At 39.1% G+C, this 17,416-nt stretch overlaps 1 protein-coding gene across 1 annotated transcript in view; it reads right to left on the bottom strand.

The window, feature by feature from the left end:
* Positions 1 to 17,416, bottom strand: part of Dmd (dystrophin) — a 1,772,476-nt gene that overhangs the window by 556,234 nt on the left and 1,198,826 nt on the right. The window lies entirely within an intron of this gene.

Below are 17,416 nucleotides of genomic sequence, written 5' to 3'. Positions count from 1 at the left end.
AGAATTTTCACCTGAAGAAATTTGGATGGCTGAGAGGCACCTTAAGAAGTGCCCAACATCATTAGTCATTAGGGAAATGCAAATCAAAACAACCCTGAGATTTCACCTCACACCAGTCAGAATGGCTAAGGTCAAAAACTCAGGAGACAGCAGGTGTTGGCAAGAATGTGGAGAAAGAGGAACACTCCTCCACTGCTGGTGGGGTTGCAAGCTGGTACAACCACTCTGGAAATCAGTTTGGCAGTTCCTCAGAAATCTAAGCATAAATACTACCGGAGGACCTGTTATACCACTCCTGGGCATATACCCAGGGGATTCCCCAGCATGTAATAAGGACACATGCTCCACTATGTTCATAGCAGCCCTATTTATAATAGCCAGAAGCTGGAAAGAAACCAGATGTCCCTCAGCAGAGGAATGGATACAGAAAAAAATATGGTATATATGCACAATGGTATACTAATCAGCTATTAAAAACAATGAATTTGTGAAATTCTTAGGCGAATGTGTGGAACTGGAAAATATCATCCTCAGTGATGTAACCCAACCACAAAAGAGTACACATGGTATGCACTCAATGATAAGTGGCTATTAGCTCAGAAGTTCTGAATACCCAAGACAAAGTTCACATATCAAATGATGTCCCAAGAAGGAAGAACAAAGTATAGATACCCTGGTCCTTCTTAGGAGGGGGAACAAAATACCCACAGAAGGAGATGCAGAGACAAAGTGTGGAGCAGAGTCTGAGGGAAAGACCATCCACAGACTACTCCACCTAGTGAACCATCCCATATACAGTTACAAAATCCAGACACTAATTTTGATGCCCACATGTGCTTGCTGACTAGAGCAGGATATAGCAGTCACCTGGGAGGCTCTGCTAGTGCATAACAAATACAGAGGGGTCCACTCTCAGCCAGCCATTGAAGTGAGCATAAGGACCCCAATGGGGGAGCTAGAGAAAGGACCCAAGGAGCTAAAAGGTTTTGAAGTGCAATAGAGGAATAATATGAGCCACGCAGTACACCCAGAGCTCCCAGGGACAAAAACATCAACCAGATAGTACACATGGTGTTACCCATGGCTCCAGACACATAGGCAGCAGAGGATGGTCTTGTTAGACACCAAAGGGAGGAGAGAGGCCCTTGGTCCTGGAAAGGCTCGATGCTACAGTGTAAGGGAATACCAGGACAGGGGAGCATGGGAGAGTTGATTGGGAAACAGGCAGAAGGGAGATGGATTTTTTGGTGGGAACCAGGAAAGTGGACAACATTTGAAATGTAAAAAAATATATCTAATAAAAAATGAATAAAATCTTAAAATTCATTGACTAGTAGGTATAATTGTTTGGTTTTTTTTGAAAGAAAGGATATTCACTTCTCTCACAAAAGCTAAAAAAAAGAAATAATTTGTAGCAACTATTTTTGCTAGAAAAAGGAACTCTAAGAGAGAGTTATGGTTGTAATGGACATTTTAACACATGAGAGGAGGCTTTCCTTTGTCTAAGTGCTTGTTCTTTTCCCACTAGCAATAAAAGTGACATGGTAGACAGATTTACTGGACAACACATTGTATTTAGTTGTCAATGGCTGAATTTCTGTTATTTTTACCAGAATGTTGAAGAAGAGAGCACACACAAAAAAGAACAACCTTTGTCAAAATTAGCTTCTCATTTTGGCAATTTTTCAGAATTCTTAAAAGTAGAATCCTGATTCAAAGACGTCATCTTGTAAACCACCCTGACCAGATATGTATTTTCCTTCTCTTACCCAAGACATCTCTGCCTGCTCTGTCTTGGAGTACCCATAAACTGTGAGGACATTTCCTCTGTGACTACTCATACTGTCGAAATCATTCTGAGTGTTGTGTATGTGATGTGCACAAAGCTTTGTGGCACAGAACAAGAGAGTCAATTTTCACCATATGACAATGATCTATTCATTGAGATCCTGAGTCTATAAGCATGAAATTGTTCCCAATCCATCTGACTTGCCATGCATCTAGCTAGGACTTCTCTATCATATTCACAGGAATGGATCTGGACCTTGTGAATGATAAGAGGAGGAGATGCGAACACACTGCATTTTGCTCATCTACTGATTTAACAATTGTCAGTATAAACTATTTTTATCTGAATGATATAGATAATAAGTTGCTGTTTATTTCTGTACACATGTGTATCTGGTTTTTTTTCTAAATTAGCTGGCTAATGTTTATAAGAAATTAGTTTGTATTTCTCTTATTGATGCCACCTTAGTGCCATATAGTATTTGGTATAAATTTAGGCAACAACATTTCCTATGCTTTATATATGCAACTCCACTGCATATGCCAAGATAATGTGATATATCTATGTAGCACATTATTAAAAGGGTATTACATTACTATTTTCTACAGACCACATGGTTCAATAAAGGCTATGGAAATAAACAGAAGGGTATTGATGACAAAATTGTAAGTGATTGGCTACACACACCAATAGTTCTTAAAAGTTCGTTCATTTCACCCATCTTTATAATGGTGTCAACCATACCAATAAATACATTATGTTTTAAGAGAATATTTTACTTCATTAATTCACAGATCAGTTTCTACCTGGGAAATTAAACAAATTTTGCAGATCATAAAGTGAGAGAAATTCTAGAAATTAAGTCAAGAACTTTAACTATATTAGTAATAGAGTTTGTAGAATTCAGCTGAGACAGACTAGCCATTGGAAACTTCCTGAATAACTGAAACTATTGAGTTCAAATCCTAGATCACACTGAAATGCTTCACTAGAAATTCATATATATATATATATATATATATAATCTTAATTAATACCTGAACTTGAGTAATAATTCATTTACACACCAATAAAATGTTTCCTCATTGTGCTAAAACAGTGTAGTTCTCAGAAATGTAAGCAACTCCTATAAAGGATATTTTAGTTTTGGGTGTTGAATTCATTGAATTTAAAAATAAAATTTTATGTATAGATGTTTTAGGAGTAAACAGCCCATACTGCTGTGGTAGATGGCAAGAGTTTGGTTCCCAAAATACTCACAGGAGCAAATATGTAGATAAATTGTAGAGCAGAGACTGAAAAGGCCATCCAGAGACTGTCTTACCTGGGGATTCACCCCATATACAGTCACCAAACCCAGACACCATTGTGGATGCCAAGAAATGCTTGCTGAAAGGAGCCTGATATAGCTGTCTTCTGAGAAGCCCTGCCAGAGCCTGACAAATACAGAGGGGGATTCTCACAGCCAAGCATTGGACTGCATGGGGTCCCCAATGGAGGAATTAGAGAAAGGACTGAAGGAGCTGAAGGAGTTTGCAACCCCATAGGAAGAACAACAATATCAACCAACCAGACACCCCATAGCTCCCAGGGACTAAGCCATCAGCCAAGGAGTACACATGGCTCCAGCTGAATATGTAGTGGAGGGCTGCCTTGTCAGTAATCAATGGGAGGAGAGGTCCTTGGTCCTATGAAGGCTCAATAGATACCTCAATGTAGGGGTATTGAGGGTGGGGAGGTAAGAGTGGGGTGGGTGGAGGAACACCCTCATAGAAGCAGGGGGAGGGAAGATGGGATAGGGGCTATCCTGGAGGGGAGGAAACTGGAAAAGGGGATAACATTTGAAATGTAAATAAACAATATATTCAATAAAAACAGAGTATGGTTCCCAGTACTCATATGCAGATCACAACTGCATGTAGTTCCAGTTACAGGGCAACTAGAATAATTCCTGTTATCTATGGCTACCTGCACTCACACATTCATATCTATACACAGATGCATAGACAAACACAGAATTAAAAAGGAAAAAAATCCTTCAAAAATTGTGTACACTTGTAGAATCATCTACATTTCAACATGATGCTGTATTAACTATGTACTAAATGTATATTACTTAATTGAAAATCATGACTTACTTTCTCAGAAATCCTCTTCTCACACGTGCAGACACAGAAATTGAGGTTTACATTAGCAAACTTGGTGCTCAAAAGTGTTTTGTATTTGAAAAGGGACATGGGAATTGGCATTGGGTTTAAGGAATTTTCAGGCACTGACAGACAACCACAGGAAAACGTTAAGATGAAGGCTATCAAACAGAAAATAAACAGAATTTAAAAAGAGGGAATGAGGACATTTGCCTTCTGTGAACCCAATCTCTGATCCTCACAGCTCCATCGAGAAGGAAATAGCATTTTAAAAATTGTTCCCTTTTACAGCCAGCTGTGACTATTGGTGAATAAGAGGTCTACTTCATATACAAACCTGAATTAAAACCAGCCAGCCTTTTAGTCAGTTCAGAGCCCACAGTCTTGATTACATTTGACACAATAATCATCATCATATCTTAAGACTCAAATCAGCCTGACAGTGCTCATCTCAGGGCTGCTTCTCCCAATTAGCTGAGAATTACAGCCCAGCTCATCTTCTAGGGAAGTTTACATTACAATTTTGCTGTGGGGAAAAAAAGGAATGCACATCATGGAGGGAGCAAATCAACTTTCTAACTTTTACAATAACTATTTTAAGCTCACCAAAACTGGTTAAACCTGTTCGGACAGGACTGAAAAATAAAAAGTCATTTCTTTTTTTCCCCCCCTTTCAATTATTGCTGCGAAAATACATAATGTTTAATATAAGTAGAACTTGAATTAAAAGGGAGAGATAAACAGAAATTATGTATATTTTACAAATGAACATTTTAAAAATAATAGTTATTTTGGCAAAAGTCATATTAAAATAATTTATTATGTGTCTATGCATACATAATTTGAATATATAAACTGAGTAGTATCAGGGTCCTAGCAATGAATTCCAAGTATATTTCTGTAACTATCTGTGGGAAACATTCCTAAATTGTTTTTATATATAAAAGGGTAAATTATCAAGAATATTTTGTGTATCTCATTTCCTTAATTGTGCTATATAGATCAAAACAATTTACATCCTCTGTGTGGGAATGAACAGTTTCTCTAAGTAACACTGTCCTCGTGTTCATACATGCCGTCTTCTCAGTAAATTACAGTGCAAATTTGGGAGAGTCTAGAAATATAGGAAAATACTGAGAAGCTAATCATTTGAAAATGCTTGACAAAACTTGGAGAAGTTAAGAACAGGACATGTTAGCCACTAAGGATGGAGAGCATATACAAGCAGGAATGTGTAGATAAGACCTGACAAAGCCCAAAAGCTCAGGGGAAGCAAATGCCAACAATAGCAGAGAAACAGCACAGGGATGAGCTGGATACAAAAATGAGTATCAAGAGAGCTGGGGACAGAAGCATAAAGGAGTGGCAGAAATGACAGGTATGCAAGCATAGTTTAAAGAAAATTTCTTTGCTGCACAAAAATGTCTTACTTCTCCATGGTTATATAGAAGATAAATTATTTAGATGAGCTATTTTCTACAAGTCACTGTGTTTGAATATGTTTAATTCACAGATATTATAAAAGAAGAAAGCGGCGGCGGCGGCGGCGGCGGTAGCAGTGGCTGCTCCAGCTGAAGGGCCATCAGCGGTGGAACCAAGGCGACACAGGGTCCAGTTAGGCCCTGCGCCCACGACCACTGACCTTCGCTGACCAGCCAGGCGGCAAGCAACTGCGGTTCTGCGGAGCCTTTCGCTGCACGGAAGCCACTTCAGAACTCGGCTTCCCGCCAGTCAGGAGAGACTCACCTCCATCTTGATCCCGGGCCCCAGAGATCGGTCAGACTGAGGTACACAAACATAATCCTAGGCCCAACACCGCAGGGGTCTGAGCCAGACGGGCGTTGGCCTGCACCCAGGCCCTGGGCTGTTCGAGTGGCCATCGGGGCGCCAACCCAGCCAGGAGTTTTTTTTTTGCCCCAGCCGGCGCATGCGCCGCCATTTTGCCTACAGGAGCCAGAGTGCTCAGGAGGGCAGAGACTGCTAACAAGCGTAGCCTGAGGCTAACAAAACGGGGGTCTAGGCCCCAAAAGGCACAGGACTGACCCCAAGAACTGGGCGGCTTGGTGGGCCATCTGTGTGTCAACCCGCCCAGGAGGTTATTAGCACAACAGACTCTCCCGGTGCTTTCGGGGAGCGCGGACGCGCACGCCCGCCATCCGGGTCACCTGGCGGACCCAAATAACAGACATAGCCCTAGGGGAACTTTGCTCGGACCTTGGCCTCCCAGGCGTTTGCCTGGACTCAGGGCCCGGGCGACAAGGCTAACCTAGTGTGCGCCAGCCCGGTTGGGGAAATCGGCTGCCCAGCGGAGTGAGCGGAGCACAGGGGAGGTCACAGCAACATTCACCTTCGGAGCTCCCTGGGGGTGCACACGGGTTCCACCTGGTCCACAGACACAATCTGGGGCAAGGCCTCAGGCAGAAGCCCCCAGCTCAACTCTCTCCGCTTCAGATCAGCCTGGGCAGCCGCACCACATCTCCAGGTCCCTCAAGAGGCTAGTGGGGGCTTCCGGGCGGCCAGCTGGGAGAAGTCGGTGTGCTCCAATAAATCCTGCGGGCCCCAGCGGGAGCCTTCAGGTGCCTGCTTCGGGATCTGAACAGCCTGGACAACAGCACCCTGTCTACAGGCAGTGCAGAGTGTAAGCTGTGCACCAGAGGCCAACGGGGAAGGGGCAGCTTGCACTGGTGAGTCCAGCACTGACAAGACCAAGTAACACCAGTGAGAGCTAGATGGCAAAAGGCAAACGCAGGAACGTCACTAACAGAAATCAAGGCAATATGGCAACATCTGAACCAAATTCTCCTCTACCAGCAAGTCCTGGATACCCCATCACACCAGTAAAACAAGATTTGGATTTAAAATCACTGGTCATGATGCTGGTACAGGAACACATGAAGGACATTCAGGAGAAAATGGATCAAAAGTTAGAAGCCCTTGCAAGGGAAACACAAAAATCATTGAAAGAAATCCAGGAGAATACAAAAGCCAACAAGGAGGAAATGCAAAAAACACTTAAAGAAATACAGGAGAACTTTGGTCAACAGGCTGAGGTCATGAAAGACGAAACACAAAAATCTCTTAAAGAAATACAGGAGAACTTTGGTCAACAGGCTGAGGTCATGAAAGAAAAAACACAAAACTCTCTTAAAGAATTACAGGAAAGCACAAACAAGCAAGTGAAGGAGCTAAGCAAAACCATCCAGGATCTAAAAACAGAAGTAGAAACAACTAAGAAAACTCAAAAGGAGACAACTTTGGAGATAGAAAGCCTTGGGAAGAAATCAGGGGACAGAGATGCAAATATCAACAACAGAATACAAGAAATAGAAGAAAGAATCTCAGATGCTGAAGATTCCTTAGAAACCATGGACTCAACAGTTAAAGAAAATGCAAAATGCAAAAAGCTTGTAACCCAAAATATCCAGGAAATCGAGGACACAATGAGAAGACCAAACCTAAGGATTATAGGCATAGATGAGAGTGAAGATTTACAACTTAAAGGGCCAGCAAATATCTTCAATAAAATTATGGAAGAAAACTTCCCTAACCTAAAGAGAGAGATGCCCATGAATATACAAGAAGCCTACAGAACTCCAAACAGACTGGACCAGAACAGAAATACTTCCTGTCACATAATAATCAAAACACCAAATGTTCTAAACAAAGAAAGAATATTAAAGGCAGTAAGAGAAAAAGGCCAAGTAACATATAAAGGAAGACCTATCAGAATCAGAGCAGACTTTTCACCTGAGACTATGAAGGCTAGAAGGTCCTGGGCAGATCTCATGCAGACTCTAAGAGAACACAAATGCCAACCAAAACTACTATATCCAGCAAAACTCTCAATCACCATAGATGGAGAAACTAAGATATTTCACGACAAAACCAAGTTCACCCAATATCTATCCACAAACCCAGCCCTAAAAAGGATAATAGGAGGACAACACCAATACAAGGAGGGAAACTTCACCCTGAAAAAAGCAAGATAGTAACCTTTCATCAAACCCAAAAGAAGTTAAGCAATCAAATTTAAAAAATAACGTCAAAAATGATAGGAAGTAACAATCATTATTCCTTAATATCTCTTAACATCAATGGACTCAATGCCCCAATAAAAAGACACAGACTAACTGACTGGATACGTAAACAGGACCCTACATTTTGCTGCTTACAGGAAACACACCTCAGGGTCAAAGACAAACACTACCTTAGAGTAAAAGGCTGGAAGACAATTTTACAAGCAAATGGTCTCAGGAAACAAGCTGGAGTAGCCATTTTAATATCAGATAAAATTGACTTTCAACCCAAAGTCATCAAAAGAGACTCTGAGGGACACTTCTTGCTGGTCAAAGGAAAAATACAACAAGAAGAACTCTCAATCCTGAACATCTATGCTCCAAATGCAAGGGCACCCTCTTTCATAAAAGAAACTTTATTAAAACTCAAAGCACACATTGCACCTAACACAATAATTGTGGGTGACTTCAACACTGCACTTTCCTCAATGGACCGATCAGGAAAACAGAAACTAAACAAGGACACAATGAAACTAATTGAAGCTTTGGACCAATTAGATTTAACTGATATATATATAACATTCTATCCTAAAACAAAAGAATATACCTTTTTTTCAGCACCTCATGGCACCTTCTCCAAAATCGACCATATAATTGGTCACAAGACAGACCTCAACAAATATAAGAAGATAGAACTAATCCCATGCCTCCTATCTGATCACTATGGAATAAAAGTGGTCTTCAATAGCAACAGAAACAACAGAAAACCCACATACACGTGGAAATTGAACAATACTCTACTCAATGACACCTTGGTCAAGGAAGAAATAAAGAAAGAAATTAAAGACTTTTTAGAACACAATGAAAATGAAAACACAACATACCCAAATCTATGGGACACAATGAAAGCAGTGCTAAGAGGAAAACTCATAGCCCTGAGTGCCTCCAAAAAGAAAATGGAGAGAGCATACATTACCAACTTAATGACACACCTGAAAGCCCTAGAACAAAAAGAAGCTATTTCACCCAGGAGGAGTAGAAGGCAGGAAATCATCAAACTCAGGGCCGAAATCAATCAAGTAGAAACAAAGAGAACCATACAAAAAATCAACAAAACCAGGAGCTGGTTCTTTGAGAAAATCAACAAGATAGATAAACCCTTAGCCAGAATGACCAAAGGGCACAGAGAAAGTATCCAAATTAACAAACTTAGAAATGAAAAGGGAGACATAACAACGGAAACTGAGGAAATCCAAAAAATCATCAGATCCTACTACAAGAGCCTGTACTCAACACAACTGGAGAATCTGGAGGAAATGGACAATTTCCTTGACAGATACCAAATACCAAAATTAAATCAGGACCAACTAGACCATCTAAACAGTCCCATAAAGCCTAAAGAAATAGAAGGAGTCATAGAAAGTCTTCCAACCAAAAAAAGCACAGGACCAGATGGTTTCAGTGCAGAATTCTACCAGACCTTCAAAGAAGAGTTAACACCAATACTCTTCAAACTATCCCACAAAATAGAAACAGAAGGAACACTACCCAATTCCTTCTACGAAGCCACAATTACGCTGATACCAAAGCCACACAAAGATCCAACAAAGAAAGAGAACTTCAGACCAATTTCCCTTATGAACATCGATGCAAAAATACTCAATAAAATTCTTGCCAACCGAATCCAAGAACACATCAAAACGATCATCCACCATGATCAAGTAGGCTTTATCCCGGGAATGCAGGGTTGGTTCAATATACGGAAATCCATCAATACAATCCACTACATAAACAAACTCAAAGAACAAAACCACATGGTCATTTCATTGGATGCTGAAAAAGCATTTGACAAAATTCAGCATCCTTTCATGCTTAAAGTCTTGGAGAGAACAGGAATTCAAGGCCCATACCTAAACATAGTAAAAGCAATATACAGCAAACCGATAGCCAGCATCAAACTAAACGGAGAGAAACTTGAAGCAATCCCACTGAAATCAGGGACCAGACAAGGCTGCCCCCTTTCTCCTTATCTTTTCAATATTGTACTTGAGGTACTAGCTCGGGCAATTCGACAACATAAGGAGGTCAAAGGGATACAAATTGGAAAGGAGGAAGTCAAACTATCATTATTTGCAGACGACATGATCGTCTACCTAAGTGACCCAAAGAACTCCACTAGAGAGCTCCTACAGCTGATAAACAACTTCAGCAAAGTGGCAGGTTACAAAATCAACTCAAGCAAATCAGTGGCCTTCCTATACTCAAAGGATAAGCAGGCTGAGAAAGAAATTAGGGAAATGACCCCCTTCACAATAGCCACAAACAGTATAAAGTATCTTGGGGTGACTCTTACCAAACATGCGAAAGATCTGTATGACAAGAACTTCAAGACTCTGAAGAAGGAAATGGAAGAAGACCTCAAAAAATGGGAAAACCTCCCATGCTCATGGATCGGTAGAATCAATATAGTTAAAATGGCCATTTTGCCTAAAGCACTATACAGATTCAATGCAATACCCATCAAAATCCCAACTCAATTCTTCACAGAGTTAGAAAGAGCAATTATCAAATTCATCTGGAACAACAAAAAACCCAGGATAGCTAAAACTATTCTCAGCAACAAAAGAAAATCTGGGGGAATCAGTATCCCTGACCTCAAGCAATACTACAGAGCAATAGTGTTAAAAACTGCATGGTATTGGTACAGCGACAGGCAGGAGGATCAATGGAACAGGATTGAAGATCCAGAAATGAACCCACACACCTATGGCCACTTGATCCTCGACAAAGAGGCTGAAAACATCCAATGGAAAAAAGATAGCCTTTTCAACAAATGGTGCTGGTTCAACTGGAGGTCAGCATGCAGAAGAATGCGAATTGATCCATCCTTGTCTCCTTGTACTAAGCTCAAATCCAAATGGATCAAGGACCTCCACATAAAGCCAGACACTCTGAAGCTAATAGAAAAGAAACTGGGGACGACCCTTGAGGACATTGGTACAGGGAGAAAATTTCTGAACAGAACACCAATAGTGTATGCTCTAAGATCAAGAATTGACAAATGGGACCTCATAAAATTACAAAGTTTCTGTAAGGCAAAGGACACCATCAAAAGGACAAATCGGCAACCAACAAATTGGGAAAAGATCTTCACCAATCCTACATCAGATAGAGGGTTAATATCCAATATATATAAAGAACTTAAGAAGTTAGACTCCAGAAAACCAAACAACCCTATTAAAAAATGGGGTACAGAGTTAAACAAAGAATTCTCACCTGAAGAACTTCGGATGGCGGAGAAGCATCTTAAAAAATGCTCAACTTCATTAGTCATTAGGGAAATGCAAATCAAAACAAGCCTGAGATTTCACCTTACACCAGTCAGAATGGCTAAGATTAAAAATTCAGGAGACAGCAGGTGTTGGAGAGGATGTGGAGAAAGAGGAACACTCCTCCACTGCTGGTGGGGTTGCAAATTGGTACAACCACTCTGGGAATCAGTCTGGCGGTTCCTCCGAAAACTGGGCACCTCACTTCCAGAAGATCCTGCTATACCACTCCTGGGCATATACCCAGAGGATTCCCCCCATGTAATAAGGATACATGCTCTACTATGTTCATAGCAGCCCTATTTATAATTGCCAGATGCTGGAAAGAACCCAGGTATCCCTCAACAGAAGAGTGGGTGCAAAAAATGTGGTATATCTACACAATGGGGTACTATTCAGCCATTAGAAACAATGAATTCATGAAATTCTTAGGCAAATGGATGGAGCTAGAAAACATCATACTAAGTGAGGTAACCCAGACTCAAAAGGTGACTCATGGTATGCACTCACTAATAAGTGGATATTAATCTAGAAAACTGGAATACCCCAAACATAATCCATACATCAAATGAGGTACAAGAAGAAAGGAGAAGTGGCCCCTTGTTCTAGAAAGATTCAGTGAAGAAGTATAGGGCAAAACCAGAACGGGGAAGTGGGAAGGGGTGGGTGGGAGGACAGGGGGAGAAAAGGGGGCTTATGGGACTTTCGGAGAGTGGGGGGCTAGAAAAGGGGAAATCATTTGAAATGTAAATAAAAAATATATCGAATAAAAAAAAGACAAAAAAAAAAAGAAATCAACATCATCAAATTATGTGGTCAGGTAAAGAACAAAGGGGGAAGGATGATCAGTTACTATTGGAAGAATATCTGTGTTTAAAGAATGATAATGGCATTTGGAACTTGGGAAACATACAGTCTCTGCTTGAAATTCTCTATGATTTGGATCTGAATTTTCTAATAAAGAAGTATTTGTTAATGTCTTGGTTTTAGATGCAGCAGAATAGATGAGGCTACTGGGACCAGGTTTTGAGGATTCTAATCTCATAAATGCCTTATGTCATTGTTGAATTCAAACCATAATGGGCTATCAGCTTCTGGTGGCCACATTAGGATGTAGGTGACAGCTAGAGGAAGTTAAACATATTTTTTTGAAACATAAATATTATCCTATATCTCCACATGTTTTATGGATACCAGAAGGTCACTTTTGATCTATTATGCTCTATTATGCTATATTTTGTGACTGCGGTAGGTTCAAATTAATGTGGTCAAATGAGCTAAGATTGTTTTCTTAAGCTTCATGCTTAAGAAATTTGTCAGAGAATTAGGAAGCTTACTATCATTTCTTTATTAAAAACAGTCATGTAGATTTTGTTAATTAAGACCTTTAGTTATGTTCATTTGAAACGCCAGCTAGTAAATTGTAAAGACATCTTTCTACCTGCTAGGAATTTTAAAAGTAGGTGTACTCTACAGAGCAAAACCCTGATCCTTTCCACTAATAAAGGGATCATAGTGAAAAATGAATACCGTATCAGTAACTTTCCAAAGAAACTTCACAATTCTTCTGGTTATTGCAACTCTTTATTGAAGAGCCTTGGCTGCTCCTCAAAGTAGACCAGTTCTCTCTGTCAGGAATGGATGCCAAGTAAAATTGGTTGGCCAAGATCACTCTACATGGGAAACACATTGAGGCTTAATCTATTTGCCTGAGGTTCTAAAATTACCTACCTACCAGGATATATACATATATATATATATATATATATATATATATATATATATATATATATATATATATATATATATATTGGTTTTTCGAGACAGGGTTTCTCTGTGTAGTACTGGCTGTCCTGGTGTCCTGGTGTCCTGGAACTCACTCTGTAGACCAGGCTGGCCTCGAACTCAGAAATCTACCTGCCTCTGCCTCCCAAGTGTTGGGATTATAGGTGTGGACCACCACGCCTGGCTTCAGGATAAATTTTTATGTCACCAGGAACAACCTAGTAATTATGCTAAGAGTTATCATTAGCAGAGTGTGAACTACATGTTTTATGCAGTGAATAAAACACATAACTATGAATTAGGTTCATGCTATTAAAATGTTGATGAGAATAGTTTCAAGGAGGGTTTAATAGAGTATGTTTCAGGGAAAAAACTTATTAGCAGATTGTAGCAATTACAAAAATCTATTGTCTATTGGTATATTGTTTACTGTTATCTGCTAAAATAATGATTGTGCATAAGTGTAGAGTATTTTATTAAAAGTACCTCTAAGATCTTGAACATTTTCTAAGTATTTTCCTTTTTATCATTTTGTAGAAAATCTTCAAAAAGAGATCTACTGTATGCCTTGCCAAAGAATTGGTCTCTTTCTGTTTTCTGCCTCCTATATTTCTTCTTGGAAAAGTTCATAAACTTTTAACAGACTGTAAAGTGCCAATAGTTGTCCCAAAGTAATAATAGAAAAGATGTTTTATTGTAAACCTATAACACCTATTCCTTTGGCTAGTATGGCAAATACATGGGGCTATGCCGAAGTGAGCAGTTGAACTCAAGACATTAACCTAGCATTGAGGTACCATTCAGTGACAGAATTCTCATAGAAGGTTTTTGTCTAGATGGTCTGCTTCTTATCTTACTAATGCTTACCCACTATATCTCCCATGTGGAGTATTGGGCTATTTGCTACAGCATCATGTAAAAATCTCATGCCCAAATATTAGAAAAGATATGCATTTTATTCTTTTTCTTTACACATCTACAAACATACTTTGCTGATTAGTGATGAAAACACCAAATATAATTTGTTGCCTTTGATATTTTTTTCTACCAAAGAATAATTGTTTCATTTGCTATTTATTAAGATTATTAAGATCCCATGAACATAATCTTGGCATCCTCCCACTGAAATAAGAAAACTATTGTAGATTAAGAGCATATGATGCAAATCAGTATGTCAATGTCTGTGGCTAGCTGATACTTGAAACAATTTTATAACATACTCTCCTACATATTATTTAACATTTTTACAATCTGAAGTTGGCTTATTTCATTTTGATATTTTTACCATGAAATTAATTTCTCTATTAAACCAAAATATTGTTTCATAGAATTAGATTTTATACATGATTTTTCCAAGCCTAATCATCCTTTAGCTAACATTTTCTACAGCTGCATATATTAGTGTGTGTGTGTGTGTGTGTGTATGTGTGTGTGCATATGCATGTGCGCACACACATCCATGCATGCACAGGAACATATACTTACAGAATAATGGGAGAGTCCAGACTGACCTATAAATAGGACAAATATTATTATCCTGAAAACTCCTGATGTCTCCACCTTCTAAATTGTTTGTTTGCCATAGCATATCTTCTCAAACTTTAATCTGAATAGAAATGACCTGGAGAGTAGACCTCTTGTTTAAAAGTTTGGAAATTCCATTCCCAGGAATCAGATTTAATGGAACAAGATAAGATCTGTAGATTAATATTTATACCTCATAGGAGATGCCAATTCTGCTTTTCAGTGTCCACACATTGTGTGACACTAAAGGAGAGGTGATTCTAATGCTATTCCACTGTCTTGGCCTGTGACACTATTGACTGCAAACAGCTCCCAGCAGCTTCTCTCCATCAAGGGAATTTCACATTGTTAGAGGTGACTACATTGGTTTATAAAATTTTCTCATTCTTACAGGTTGAACCAGTACTGGCTGCTATTCATATACAAAGGCCCAGTTCAGAATGTTTTGAAGGGCCTTTTAAATATCTCCTTTGAGAATCAGTTGAGAGCTCTGCCCACTTCAGACTGCTTTTTCACTCTACTCAAAATTGCATCTCTTATATCCTTATATAGGTATCTTATGAAAAAACTTCTCAACAAACCTCTGCACAGAACTCTGCCTTTTCATAGTCATTTGCCAGGCAGTAAAGTTTGGGATACTTAGGGTTCTTTTCCTTTGAGAGCCAAACTTAGTGTTTTACATTTACATTTAATCTTTCAGTATTCTATCTATTAGTTCAATCTGATTCAAATGCTTTGGCTCCTTGTACTGTTGTCTACTGTGTTTTCTATTTCTTCTTGCTCCATGTCACTGACAAATTGGATAATAACACTATTTACAGCTTTGTTTAAGCCACTGATAAAATGTTGGAGGACAAAGTTGAGATCAACTTCCTGACCATTAAATAGCAATGGAAAATGAAAAGCCTTTGAAGCTACAGATTTGTGTTGGAATTCATTCTCTGTTGTACTAGTGAATTACCAGTTAAAAAGGACAATTCCATTTAATAATTTCTATTTTAATAGAAAGCCTAGGCACTAATTTCTTGCTATATATTAGTTATGGTTTGAATATAAAATGACTTCACAGATCCTGTGATTGAACCCTTGGTCACTAGTTGGTTGAATTGTTTCAAGATTTCTGTACTATAGGAGGTAGAGCCTTACAGGAAAATATGATTCACTGGGAGTAAATCGAAGTTTTCTTGTCTGATACAGCCTGACTTTCTGCTGACTCCATGTTTTCTGACTGTGGATACAATGTGACCATCTAGCTTTCTGTTCATGCTGCCAATGATTGGTGTATTCTGTCAGACAATAAACAAAGCAAATATTTCCTTCCTTAAGTTTTCCTTATCTGAGATTTTGCTGCAAGAAATTGAAAAGTAACTAATTCAGAAAAATGTATTAAGTGGAGACACTGCTCTGACAAAATCAAGTACTTATATTTTAAATCTTAGCTTTTGCTGTTTCATGGATGGAACAAATACCTTATCGACAAATACTCAGTTGGTCTGCAGGGCATTTCAGTTTATGTGTTGCCCAATAATCTGGCTGAATTCTGTTCGTGTCCAGAAAACTTGCATGAGGGCAAATTTAAAAGTAATGGATTGATAGGGTTGATAGAGAAATATTTTGAATCAAGATAGCCTACCCACTGTGGTACAGTTCTGACTCACCATCCTTATTGAGGTCTATAGTGAAAAGTAGCAAGAAGTGAGGGAGAAACACATTTTACAGATAGGTCATTTGTGAAGGAAAAGATCATGAGTATGATTAAAATTATACTCCATGCTGAGAGGAGACTATAATTGCTGAAGAGAAACCTTCTAATGTGCATTGGGACAATAGGGATGGTAGCCCGCAGTGGGATAAGGGGAGACAGGCTGAGGGTTCTGCTCATTCTTCAAATGCCTCCACCTTGCGAAAGTGTACATTGTAAATTGATTTGAAAAGAGAGAGTCTAAAGTCAATGACACTGAGGGCTTTCCTTATTTCAGGAATGAAAATGCCTGAAGAAGTCTTTTCATAGATTCAGCACTCAGAGGCCTCTTTAAGTATACTTTAAGGATGCTGGACTCTATCATGAGTTCACAGCTAAACTTGGCAGCATTATCCACAGAGAGTACTGGTATTGCAAGGGTAAAAAATACAAAATTGAAGGTATAATAAAATCTTGTTCCAAGATTTCAGAGAGTCACTAAGTCCAGATAATAGTTAACATAGTCAGAATCTTTTCTTTTTTTAATTTTTAAAATTTTTTTTTATTCTATATATTTTTATTTACATTTCAAATGATTTCCCCTTTTCTGGTACCCCACTCTCCAAAAGTCACATAAGCCCCCTTCCCTCCCCCTTCAACAAGGTACTGAGAGGCAGCTTAAAGACGTGGAGAATGTGAAGTTCAAGTTGCAGTAGAAAACTGTTGTTCATTTTGCAAATATTTACCCTGTGCCATTAATGTTATTAGTATATAAAGCATTTTTCTTATTTTACACAAGACCATGGTTAAAATACTGCCAAAAGTTCCAGAAGAAAGTCTGGAGTTTTGTACAGTATGAGAACTTTTGAAGCTGGAACAAATGCACTTTGCATTATGATTTGGATATGAGCCTATAAGAACCATGAGTAGAATACACTAAGGTGAATGTAAAGGGCCCCTCATAGGCTAATGTGCCTGAACACTTGCTCTCTACCTGGGATCACTATTTGGGAAGGCTGTAGAATCTTTAAGGGCTATAATCCCACTGGAGGAAATAGGTTTCAAGGAGGAAGATCTTGAGATTTTATAGCCGGCCTATACTTCCTTTTCAATCTCTGCTTCATGACTACAGATGAAATATGATC

This window comes from Apodemus sylvaticus, chromosome X, assembly GCF_947179515.1.
Source record: "Apodemus sylvaticus chromosome X, mApoSyl1.1, whole genome shotgun sequence".
NCBI lineage: Eukaryota > Metazoa > Chordata > Mammalia > Rodentia > Muridae > Apodemus > Apodemus sylvaticus.
The sequence above is the reverse complement of the archived record's forward strand: the minus strand, read 5'-3'. Positions and strand labels throughout refer to the sequence as shown.